This window comes from Uloborus diversus, unplaced genomic scaffold, assembly GCF_026930045.1.
Source record: "Uloborus diversus isolate 005 unplaced genomic scaffold, Udiv.v.3.1 scaffold_1238, whole genome shotgun sequence".
NCBI classification, from domain to species: domain Eukaryota; kingdom Metazoa; phylum Arthropoda; class Arachnida; order Araneae; family Uloboridae; genus Uloborus; species Uloborus diversus.
Window position 1 is genome coordinate 7043 of NW_026557919.1, and position 12051 is coordinate 19093.

A 12051-nucleotide genomic window follows, 5' to 3' on the forward strand; every position below is an offset into this window, starting at 1 on the left:
GGTAGGTAGGTAGGTAATCAGGTAGGTAGGCAGGCAAGCATGCAGGTAGGAAGGTACGTAGGTATGTATGTATGTATGTATGTAGGTAGGTAGGTAGGCAGACAGGCAGGCAGGCAGGCATGCATGCAGGTAGGTAGGTACGTAGGTATGTATGTATGTATGTATGTATGTAGGTAAGTAGGTAGGTACGTAGGTATGTTTGTATGTAGGTAGATAGGTAGGTAGGGAGGAAGGTAGGTATGTATGTAGGTAGGTAGGTAAGTAGGCAGGCAGGCAGGCAGGCATGCATGCAGGTAGGTTGGTACGTAGGTATGTATGTATGTATGTATGTAGGTAGATAGGTAGGTAGGTAGGAAGGTAGGTATGTATGTAGGTAGGTAGGTAAGTAGGTAGGCAGGCAGGCAGGCAGGCATGCATGCAGGTAGGTTGGTACGTAGGTATGTATGTATGTATGTATGTAGGTAGGTAGGTACGTAGGTAGGTAGGTAGGTAGGTAGGTAGGTAGGCAGGCAGGCAGGCATGCAGGTAGGTCGGTACGTAGGTATGTATGTATGTATGTATGTATGTAGGTAGGTAGGTACGTAGGTATGTATGTATGTATGTATGTAGGTAGATAGGTAGGTAGGTAGGCAAGTAGGCAGGCAGGCAGGCAGGCAGGCATGCATGCAGGTAGGTTGGTACGTAGGTATGTATGTATGTAGGTAGGTAGGTAGGTACGTAGGTATGTATGTATGTATGTATGTAGGTAGGTAGTTAGGTAGGTAGGAAGGTAGGCAAGTAGGCAGGCAGGCAGGCATGCATGCAGGTAGGTTGGTATGTATGTATGTATGTATGTATGTATTTATGTATGTAGGTAGGTAGGTAGGTACGTAGGTATGTATGTATGTATGTATGTAGGTAGGTACGTAGGTAGGTAGGTAGGTAGGTAGGTAGGTAGGCAGGCAGGCAGGCATGCAGGTAGGTCGGTACGTAGGTATGTATGTATGTATGTATGTAGGTAGGTAGGTACGTAGGTATGTATGTATGTATGTATGTATGTAGGTAGATAGGTAGGTAGGTAGGCAAGTAGGCAGGCAGGCAGGCAGGCATGCATGCAGGTAGGTTGGTACGTAGGTATGTATGTATGTAGGTAGGTAGGTAGGTACGTAGGTATGTATGTATGTATGTATGTATGTAGGTAGGTAGTTAGGTAGGTAGGCAAGTAGGCAGGCAGGCAGGCATGCATGCAGGTAGGTTGGTACGTAGGTATGTATGTATGTATGTATGTATGTATGTATTTATGTATGTAGGTAGGTAGGTAGGTACGTAGGTATGTATGTATGTATGTATGTAGGTAGATAGGTAGGTAGGTAGGATATATGTAGGTGGGTACGTAGGTATGTATGTATGTATGTATGTAGGTAGGTAGGTACGTAGGTATGTATGTATGTAGGTAGATAGGTAGGTAGGTAGGAAGGTAGGTATGTATGTAGGTAGGTAGGTAAGTACCCAGGTCAAAATTCATGCTAGAAATTGTTTGCTTTATAGCATCACATGCTAATTTCTAGCAAGAAAAACTAGCATAAACTAGCAAAAATCTTTGCTTTTTCTAGCAAACTTACTAGCATGCCATGCAGTGTTTTGGAACACTTTTCATGCTTTAAAGCATACCAATTCTAGCTTGTGTTGCTTTTATTGTTTGCTTTTCTAGCAAGATTTCTACCACAGGGTGCTTTATTTATAAGCTAGTCTAGCAAGATTTCTAGCATCTGTTGCTTTTTATTTTTGCTTTTGTAGCAAGATTTCTAGCATATGTTGCTTTTATTTTTTTGCTTTTATAGCAAGATTTCTAGCATCTGTTGCTTTTTATTTTTTCTTTTGTAGCAAGATTTCTAGCATCTGTTGCTTTTTATTTTTTGCTTTTCTAGCAAGATTTCTAGCATCTGTTGCTTTATTTTTAAGCTAGACTAGCAAGATTTCTAGCATCTGTTGCTTTTTATTTTTGCTTTTCTAGCAAGATTTCTAGCATACGTTGCTTTTATTTTTTGACTTTTGTAGCAAGATTTCTAGCATACGTTGCTTTTTTCTCCTGCTTGCAAAGCAAGATTTCTAGCACATGCTGCTTTTATTTTTTGCTTTTATAGCAAGATTTCTAGCACACACTGCTTTTATTTGTTGCTAGTCTACCATAGTTTCTACCATCTGTTGCTTTTCTAGCTTGATTTCTACCTTTTGTCTTGCTTTAATTTCTGCTACTCCAGCTACCTTCTTACCACCCACTGTTGGTTTAATTTTTCACTTTTATAGCATTAAACAAGTGTCTTTCACCGAGGTTATTATAAAATTCATTTCAGACTTATATAATAAATTACTAACCTCTCCAGCGCTAAATAAAAATGGCATGCAATAAATAGGAAAATAAAAGTACAAAGAACACTTAAAATCAAATTTATTCAATTAAACTTTATTGTAACGCAGATTCTGAATTTTATCGGATAAATATTTGTTCCTTCTCTTCATCTCGGTCTCAATTCCAGAGGAGTCCTTCCCTCTTTTCAGTAGATATTTTCTCATTTTGCTCTAAAAAAAAAAAATGAACAAATAACAAAACAAATAAAATAAAGCAATAAAGGATTTCTAACGTAGCACTTTGAAACGCCTCAAACTAATGCAGAACATTACACTGCAGTGAGACATATTTTGAACCCACATCATATATAGTGCAACTTAAAAGAAGTTACAATATTTATAGCCCATAAACAAAATGAGCATTAACTTCACATCTTAGCGAGAACTTAGAATTTTCTGCAAGGCATTAATTTTTGCTAGCCAGTCATAATCCAAAGATTTAAGTTTTGGACGTATTTCAACTGTTTGTATATGATCAACTTTTGGTTCTGTTCAAATGAAATTGGCAAAATCACAATATCTTCCTTTTGTGAAATCTACAACCTGCAAAAATAAGTGCTTTTCACTACCTTTGAACAAAAGTGTACACACAAAATAGCCTAAAATGGTAAAAAATCACTCTAAGACAACTGGCGTATTTTCTCAGAACACCAAGAACTTGAAATGCAGGGCTAGAAAAGCATTAACAATTTTACATGCCCAGCCAGGCATGTTTATACATGCTGGAATTAAATTTATACATACCCAGGTTTTACTTTTGTATATGAATAAAAACATTTGAATGTGTCGTATAGCATTAATCAGACAAAAAAATAATTTAACAGCTTTATATGATGACTAATGATTTTTATTTGTCCAAATATGATTTTAGCGGTACCATTTGCAATCGATTTTGAGCTACAGTAACTTTTCAATAAAATATGAAATAATCAAGTTTTTAAAGAAATTTTTGATCAAAAACTACAAAGATTCATGCCACACCGAAAATTTTACATGCCCTGGATATGTCAGCAGGGGGCAGATACAGAATTAAATTTTGGAAGGGGCCCGAAAATTGAATAGTGTATAGACCCTGCATACAATGTTTCACACCAAAAATTTCATGACTTGAATTTAAAGGTTTCTTTTAGGATCACTTAAGCCTTTTATCTACTTTTAGGTACAAAAATATATGTATTAATATGCTTTGAATGTGGATGTAAAATATCTTTGAAATTTCACACAAAGTAAATACTAAACCCAATATAATATTACAGAGATGCTATAAAATGAACAAATTTCATGAGGACATTATCATAATATGGTTATCACACTGACTGCAAGGTTATTAAATAAACCCACACCTTATTTGAGTTTAAACTTCCAAATACACCCAAAAATTTATACATGCAGGGTGAGTCGAAACTCTCGAGCAAAACTTTAAGGGGTACAGAGGGGAGGATAAAAAGCATGAATCACGTAGGAAGCTATGGTCGCACAAGGCTGATGAGCTGTATCCACACAAAGCTGGAAAAACTGATGGAAGCAAAACCGGTAAAATTCACACACACACACATTACATAAAGAAGATTTTACACAACACTTTAGCTTTCAAGAAAGGTTTAAAGTAGTTGGCTGAAATTTATAGCCTATAGCTGTAATACATGTGTGGCAATAACAAAGCACTTAATATCGCACTAACAAGCCATTTTGAATAAACTTTTATTATTGCTGCTCTTTTGTTGGGACAGCACATTTTAGATACTACAGGTCGTAACTTCTAACTACTTGCAGATCCCACAAGGGTGGAGGGGCACTAAAAGTGCCAGCAGCCCCTAATGGCACAGAAAACCAGTAGGCGGTTAGGGGTCCTGCTGATTTTTTGCAGGGGGCCTCAAAATTTATAGATCACGGCCTGGCTCTAAACCTTTTTTTAAAATCAAAACTCTTACGTAAAATTTTCTTTGTGTAATAAACTTGAGACTCCTTTTGCATCCATCAGTTTCTAGCTCTGTGTGCATGTAGCGCGTCAGCATTGCACTTGTGACCATATGTTGAATAAGATTCTTACTCTTTACCCTCCCATCTGACCTGCCTTAAAGTTTTGCCCAAGAGAGTTGACTCACCTAGTATGCACCAAAGGAGGCAGAATTAACGTGGAGGATTGGGTTTGGTCATAAGTCCTTACCTGTACATAAACTACCATTTAAATGTGCCCCTCCAGACAGACATGCAAGTTGGAAAAATATTATACAAATGAAGAAAAATGCCACAAAAGTTATTGAACTAAAACTGTACTGGTGGGAAACATACAAATTTCAACTAGTATTAAAATATATTATTACATTAAGTTGGCTATTAAGAGAAGTTGAATACCTAACATGATATCTTGAAGTAAATTTTAAAAAAGTATAATGGCAAATATTATATTCTTGAAGTATAATTGAAAAATTTTTAAAGAAAATACAATACTACTAAGTATCACAGCACTTGTTAATAGTTAAATAAAATGCAGTGACGATCAATCAGTTTCGCAAAATATCTACGTGGGGTTTAACCCTTCACACATCACGTGTACACCACGCACATGTCGACACCAACCAACAGAAAGTTTTCAAATCTTATCCTTTCCAAGGGTAAGAAGCCCAAAGAATGAGTTCAGGCTCTGACTAAATATCAGAAAGTTGCAGGCGCCAACTTCTGCATTTTTTTTAGCTTTAATTGTATCAATTTTTATATCTAAGCTAGAAAGTTGCCCGTTAAGGTATGATAGAGGTGAAAATTGCTTCTACTCGTCAACATTTGAACGAAGTCATTGCCTGTTTCGTGATATTTTGGTAGTTTTTACATTTGAAAGATATTATTTGATGTCTTATTTTGTTTATTTTGCGAAATGTTTTAAATTGCAAAAAAAAAAAACGCTTCACTTGCTAAATAGAGTTTTAAAGTATCTGTAAATATAATTTAATGATTTGACAAAAAGTTTTAAGTTCCAAAGAAACTTTAATAGGTTTTTTTTTCTTTGAAATGGTGTGTACGCATTTTATACAAAGAAAAATTATCATTTTACATCAGAGGGAGAGCAGGCGTAAATTTTTTTTTATTCATTGGATTTCCATTAAATTTTTAGCACGGGCATCGCGGTGCGGGTACTGCTAGTTAGAAATAAAAGGAGAAAGTTAAAATTAAAAAAAGGACTAAAAGAGCTATTTTTCTGATTAGAAGTCCTGATTCCTGGAAAGAAAAAAAAAACTTATATTTAGTGGCAAATTTGCTAGTTTTTAAAATACATTTTGCAAAACTAATACCACTCTAAACATTTGAATGAAACATTTTTTGTCAATGAATGAAACAGGAAATACTCATGACAGTTGGGTTAGTTTTTCCACACACACACACACACGCACGCATGTATATAAAGGGAACAAAGAGGGGGGGGGGGTAGTTAGAGTTGATTTTATATAAAGGGAACAAAGAGGGGGGGGGTAGTTAGAGTTGATTTGATTGGATGGGATTCTCTCCTTCCCTCTAATTTAAAAAAAAATATGAATGCAATTTTTGAAAGGGAATGGAAAAAAAACCCACTTAAACCAAAAAAACATTTTAAAAATTTTAACTTTAAAAAAATATATGATTTTGATTAGTAAAGTACAACTGCATTTTACTTTACAACTTGATGCATTGATTCAAATGAAAAAACTATTTAATTTTACAGTAGGAAATCTCAAGTTTAACTTGAACACACTGGAAAGATTCAAATTTGCTTAAGAGATATTAAAATTTTGCAGAAAAAAAACCTCTTAATGGACACAGAAATAGTTAAGTATTTGAAAAAGCCATAACTCCTTGCAAAACAGAAGGGGAAGGGATAAAAATGCAGTTTTTTGAATTTAATCAAAAATGAAATGTTGGAGGTGTCTCTGACTACAGGTTCTGGACTTCAATTTTCGAAAAATATTTCTAATGAAGTAGAGGATTCAATAAATGCAAACATTTCTTTGGTGAACTGTTGGTAAAATTGGCTATTCATAAATTTTTTCTTTTCTTTTTAAGGAATACAGCTATGATGATTTTATCCAATGTCTGGAATACTGTTTATTTAAAAACAATAAAAAAAGAAAGTTTCTTATTGTTTTTCTTTTTTAAATCATTAACTTTTATGTAATATAATTCACAAATAAATGAGTAATGTAGTTTTTCCAGAAAAATTAGATTGAACTTTAATGTTTTAGTAGTAATTCTAATAAAATTAAGCTTCTAAATTTCTATAAATGGAATCTTTTCTTCGTAAGTTCATACTTGGATATATGGAGGTCCGGCTGTATTATATTATTATCAGTATTCAGCACACTGAGGTGTTTGGTAAATCCCTAGAAAATTGTATCAAAACATAGCTTTTTCTTTTTAGAAAAAAGGGGAATTTACGAGAATTCGAACAACACCAACTTGTTACAATACAAATGCCATAAAACAATAACTAATTCACTGCAGCTTAAGCTTGACAACAGAGATGTGGTTGATGAACTGGAAGCAATTAATTTTGTAGTATGTATGTTCGGTGAGCAAACAATTTCATTTGTTTGCTTTGGAATATTAAGGCTATCTAGTCACACTTGACAAATTTTTTTGCAAACCATCATACAATAAGTGGTGTCTTAAGTTTGAAGTACGGGAATGTGGGGCAAAGTGTAAGAGTTAAAATCACTTACTTGTTGCAAATTGGAAATTTGTTTCAAAAATTACAGCACATAAAGAATCCCCCCCCTTTTTTTTTATCAAGGGGCAAAGTGAAAAATAAAATATTTTTTGTCTGAAATATTTTCTATCTGATTATCAACACCATTTTGGGTTAAATAAATGATTAACTAAAATAATTAATAAATTAATAAAGAGATAGTGAAAGAATAAACAAAAAAATTATAGTAATTTGAATTTTTGGCATCTTGAATTTAAATTATGTTTTTTGCAATCACGAGAGTGTATGCGTGTGTTTGTGTGGACTCATGTGTGTGGGTGGGTGTGTGTGTATGTATGCACGCATGTGTGTGCGCGTGTTGTGTGTGTACCCGCATGTGTGTGTGTGTGTAGGCGTTCGTGTGTGTGTGTGTATATAGGCATGTGTGTTTGTGTCAGTGTGCAGGCATGAGTGTGTGTAGGCGTGTGTGTGTAAGATATGGACGCAACCTGGAGACGGTTTTCGCTAGAGGAGCAGCACCGTGAGGCGGCTGGTCGACGGTGGTGCGGCAGAGGGAGGCGGGGTTAAAGTTGATTAATACATGCGAAACAATAAACGAGCAAATAAAATAATGCTTTAATAAGTCAATATGTAAATGAATGATTAAAGTAGTGAATTTTTATGCAAAGGAATGCATATGAATTTATTTGTAAATTAATATACAAGTGATAAAAGAAATGAATAAGTACATGGAATAAACTATTCTACTTTACCTCGCATGCACATGATTAATTGGAAAAAACATTTAAAATAAAACTAAGCTTAGTAATAATTGAGTAAAAACTGCACTGATAGGCCTCAAGTAGTACTAAAAATGTTAATAATAAAAACTATTTCATTTTAAAATTACAAAAATAATTTTTGAGTTACAGTCATCCCTTGCTACTTTGCGCTTCGACTTTCGGGGCTTCACTACATTGCGATTTTTTCTGGGGTTTTTTTTTTTTCAAATATAGTAATAATCCTTTTTTATGCAATGTAAATTTTTTCCCACTAAAGAATAACAAAGTATGTCCTTTTAGTAAGATAAGCTCTTCTGAGGGGCTATAGTTGGACTAGTTAAGGGAGTGAAGGTACAAAATTGGCGAAGAAAGTGTAGGGAATCGCTATCTCATTTTAACCGTTCAACACTAACTGGAAAGTATAAATCATTGTATTGTTAGGGGATAAATACATACATTTCTATATAGTGTTCACAATGTACAAGCTTTTTAAGTTGTATATATAATACCTTTAATGAGGATAAGTAAAGAGGAAGAACGGGGGCACATATTCATCATCGAACAAGTTGAGCTGTTTTCACAGATTAGTAGTAATGTTTAAGAACTGCATATTGTGCGTGTAGCTTAGTTTTAACAAAGTAATGAAAATGTGATGGGGATTAAGAGAGCTGTTTCATATTTAGGGGGCTCTAACTATGTTAAAACCTATTTAAATTGTCGTAAGTTGGTTTTATGCACTCTAATTAGGAAAAAAACATTTGGTTTATAAATAAATCCTACTTCGCGGAAATTCAGTTATTGCAGTAAAGTCTGGAGCGAATTGACCACGATAAACGAAGGTTGACTGTACAACAAAATATTACCAAATGAGTACCAATTTCTCAAAACTGCTTGTATTTATTAGCTTACGCTTTGACCTTCAGAGATAACTTTTTCTGACTCGAGAAGCCTAAATGTATTTTAAAATATTACTAGATATATTGTACTAAAAACAGGGTAAATATTTCACAATTTTACTTTGCCCCACATTCCCCTACTGATATTTTCAAAACTAATATCACTTACCTGTGATGAGAAAGGACTTGCAATTCCACTCTCCTACTTGAAAATCTTAGTGCAAAGAAGGCATCTTATTTTGTTCTTAAAGGCTGCAAAAAAAAGTTGCTTTAAACTAAAAGATAAATAAGAAATAACTACCTTTGTGCAGGGAAGTAAATAGTAATGAACAACGTTTTAATGCACAAAAATAGCAGACAACTGCATACCCGTGTTTTGGGTCTTTACATACAAAAGCTCACCACTTTACATTGAAAAAGAGTTCCTGTAACTCCAAAACACGTGTATGCAGTAACCCGATGATTTTGTTCATTAAAACTTTGTTCATTACTATTTAAAAGATAAATAATACAATGTATAGCTTGAGTAGAGCATTAATACTAATTCCGTGTAATTATATTTTCTTGAAAGTTTTATTTCCTAAATTAAAAGATCTTACTAAATATATATTTTTAATAACTTGTGTGTTATTTTAGAATATTCATTATTTTTAAAATTCAACACAAAGCCTAGCTAGTCTTTTTAAAAAATTACGCACGAAAACTGTCAAGAATTGCTAAGGAAAATTTAGGAAATAGCTACCCTTTAAAAGTCAAAATGATTAATCTTTAAATTAAGTAGTTACTAAGAAAAAAAATCTTAACATGTTTCGTAACTTATAAAACTCAAACCATTAAGTCATTGAAACATTCCATTTTGGCAGAAAACTGGTTGACTGAAAGAACTAAATTTTCAATTTTAATACAGTATTTTACTTGTGTACAGCGCAATTCCATCAAAAGTGAAACCAGTAGGTCAAAATTTCATATTGCAGTTATTTTGCTATATTATACATTATTGTAAAGCTTGCAATGTGTATATTCAGAATATTGCATTGCTTTTTTAATAAAAATTAAATAATAAATTTTTTTCCTAGTTGGAAGTATGATAGTCGGGTCTTCAAAACAATCAGAAAAAAATACCCCATTTTCGAACGCTTATTTCTAATAGCAAAATAAAAATAAACAAAATTAATTGCAGTACAGCTTAAATTATTAACATAATACTATAATAACACGCATTTATTTTTTTACAAAATGAAATTAGGCAACTAAAATTTTTAAAAAATGAAGTTCAATGTTACGTCCGTAACAAAAATTTAGCAAAAGTTGTTGTTGCTTCCTAAAAAATCAAAATTAAAAGAAATCCTTTTTTGTCCTTTTAGCAATTCATTAGAGTAATTGTTTACCATAGTTTAAAACATTAGAATTTCTTTAGTTTTTAAAAAAATGGCGTTACAGACGTAACATTAATGAACAACGTTTTGTTACGGACGTAACAAAAAGCAGTACGTTACGTCCGTAACACATGTATATTTTCAATTAAAAAGAAAAAAAATACAGGATAGGCAATGAAAATATTGGGTATGACATGTAATATGATATAACAGAACTTCTGATACTGTGATTTTCAAAATGTTATAAATATTAGTAGATATTTTATTTCATTTTTTAAAATTATTGAAATACACATCGTCGCCTCAGAGCAACATTAAGACTTCTAATCCTAGGAATAAGACAAGATATCCTACTGTTGCTCTGAAATGTTCCTCTCAATGTAAGATTTTTTTTGTCCTCCAAATCCTAATTCAATTGGTGTTAATAATTCTAGATTAGCAATTAATGCTTAATAACATGCATTAAAATATTCTAGAGGGTTCCTTAATTTCTTAAACTTTGCTCCATCAATGCACTATGACACAAAAAAAAAATAGTGTTCTCCCAGTAGATTTTTGTGAAAATTCCTTGATCATTTAACACGATGAAATCCAAAGCATTTTGTGCGTAATTTTTATCAATAAAGTTTTTTTTTTTTAATTTATATTACAGATATTAATTATAGTTTTTCTCTTCAAACTTCTATCATTCTGAAAGCATAGCCAAATTAATATTATTTCTTATTTAAAAACTAACTTAGAGATAAGAATTTGTCCTGTTTAATAGTTTAAACCAGTTACTGAGTTACTTTTTATTGTTATTTACTCTCCACAAAAAAATAATATTTAGAATACTGTTTCATTGATGCGTTGAATATTTTATAGTTTTAAAACTTAAATTAAAAAGCATAATTAGATTAGAGTTAAAAATACTAAATATTAAACTAGCTACATCTGATCCTCAGATAAGACAAATTTAGTTTTAAAGCAAGATTAAGATTACTTAGGCAAATGTTGGCCAAAATGCATTTTTCCGATGTCAGTTTCGACAGTTTTTTTTCCACCTTTGGCAAAAACGTGCCAATTCTATTAAAAAGCGATAGAAATCAAAGGCAACCGTTGAACTTTAAAAGAAATTTGGCAGTTAATATATTTGTTGAGAGATAGAGAAAATCATCGAAAATTCTTAAACTGTAAAAGTTCTTCCTTGTAGAAGACCCCCCTCCCCCCCGCTCTCCCTCCATGTTCATGTTAAAAATTTGAAAAATTTATTTGTAACTGAATAATTCCACTTTTGTTTTGCTTAATTTCCCCTTGGATAATTTCACTTTTTATGATGCACCAATTTATATTTTATATTTATTTACATGGTGGTTTGGTATATGGACAGGGGCTGCTCCATACCTCCCCAAATCTTTAAAAACTATTAAAGTGTAACTTAAATGGTCAAAATAATGTGTTAATCTAGACCAATGCACTCTCTTAACAAAAATTATTAGTATACATAAGCTTTTATTTGCTTTGTGCAATTAGTATATCAGACATGTTACGTCCGTAACATTTTTTTGTTACGTCCGTAACAAATATATAAATTTCTATCATAAATTTTACAAACAGTATCCATGAAAACTTAATGGTTTTAGAAAGCTTAAAATCTCTAGAACAACTATTTCAAAGAAAATTTTAGAAATCACTGAATAATTCACAGGAATATTGGCAATTGTATGACAATGTATACATTTTGCTGTTTTCTGAGTTACGTCCGTAACAGGCAGTTTTTGATTTTTGTTACTTTTTCTAATAAAGCAATCTGCACCCAAATTTTTGATAGCATTAATAACACCCAACTATACAACAGAGAAAAAAATTGTAGCTTTTTATGAAACCAAATTGAAATTATGAGTGTTTAAAGTCTGTGATTGTTACGTCCGTAACGGTGGAATTGCCCTACAGTACTTACATATTTTAAATGGTTA

At 32.7% G+C, this 12051-nt stretch overlaps 1 long non-coding RNA gene across 1 annotated transcript; it reads right to left on the reverse strand.

Moving 5' to 3' along the window:
- Positions 1 to 2411: 2411 nt before the first annotated feature.
- On the reverse strand, positions 2412 to 9512 carry LOC129232530 (uncharacterized). Its single transcript, XR_008581361.1, has 2 exons — positions 8890 to 9512; positions 2412 to 2559 (listed from the first exon to the last, which is right to left on the reverse strand). It is a non-coding gene; the product is annotated as an uncharacterized LOC129232530 (long non-coding RNA).
- Between the last annotated feature and the right edge of the window lie 2539 nt (positions 9513 to 12051).